Raw genomic sequence first — 1,531 nt, forward strand, 5'->3', positions numbered from 1 at the left:
CCTTGTGGAGAAGATCCTTATAAATGTGCATATTTTGCAGGATCCTTTCCATATAGAGACTTTGTTGATTATGGTTAATCGTAGAGCACAAGACATTTCCATTTGAGGTTTCTTGGAGACTACTTAGGCCACGTAGATGCCATGTGGCTTTACTACCCGTTTCCCTTGCGTCCATTTAATTGGGATCCGTCCCCTGAGGAGAATCTGTCTGTCTTCCAACCCCTTGTCCGAGATGCAATCTATTCTACCTATTATATGTCAGTAGGTTAGAATGTCCCTTTCCTTAATACCGTCGCTTATGGTTGGCTCTATTGAATCGAACCCGTCTACCTTAAATTTTATCCCCTTCAGTATGTAAGTAATATATACAAGAAATGATAAAAATATTTATAAGTGATATGAGTTTAATTGAAAGGCCAAACTTTAGGTAAAATAAATTCCTAGTATAATTATAATTTGTTTGGAAAAATATCAAACCTAATTTAATGAATTCGTGTAGTGTTTTAATGCTTTATAGAAAAGAAGGTGAGGTCTTCTTAATTTTAATTTACTTTTTTTGGAAGATTTTTTTTTTTTTTTTGACTGATGGAAGAAGGTTTGATTAATATATATTAACATATTCTAAAATTATAAGTAATACTAAAAAATATATAAAATCTGTTGGTGCTGAGAAAAGAATAGAAAAGTTTCAAAACAAAAATAAAAAAACAAATTTTTTTTTTTTGTTTGTCACTTGTGATATAAGTGAATTCAACTATATACTCTTTGTTAGAAACACTAGGAGGTCTAAAATTTAAAAATCCTTGTTGGATTTGAAATTTCTTAATTCTAAATTTATAAATTTATTATTTGGATGTGTTTTACACCTATGACTGTTTGAAATTATAAAATTTGAAATCTATTGAGGTATGGCTAAAAATATCTAAACTATGAAGTTAGATGTTATTTTAAATTCAAAGATTTCAAAGTTTAAGATCTTTGCTGTATTTGGCTAAATCCACAGATTTTTAAAAACTACCCAAAAAAAGGTATTTGAAAATTAATCATCCTAATTCAAATCCACATGCCAAAATCTTGCTACCTAAACACCATCAGTGGAACGTTTTTTTTTTTTTTTTTTTTTTTTTTGTTTTTTTTGGTTTTTTACAACCCTATCCAAATCAATCAATCTATTTTAAGTTACATCCACCATAGTATTCATTCTTTTTCAGGGTATCTCATAGGCAATAAAACAAAGTTAGTCAAAAGATTCGGACGCCACTCCTCTATGTATAAGATAATAGAAGCATAGTTATATAATTTAACTACAAATTTTAATATTATTATGCTACAAAGTTTCAGGTGCATATAGGTTGACAACTTATTTTGAGAAATATATCCTTATATGTGACTTGTATATCTCTGTAATCTATGTCAATCAAAATATGATAAATTAATCTTGCCCCTAAAATAAAATCTGTCTCTACAGTATCCACCAATATTACCCAACAAAGGGTCTTGTATTTTAATTGAGACGTCCTAATATTTCCAA

This window comes from Quercus suber, unplaced genomic scaffold (assembly GCF_002906115.3).
Source record: "Quercus suber isolate HL8 unplaced genomic scaffold, Cork oak 2.0 scaffold_127, whole genome shotgun sequence".
NCBI classification, from domain to species: Eukaryota; Viridiplantae; Streptophyta; class Magnoliopsida; order Fagales; family Fagaceae; genus Quercus; species Quercus suber.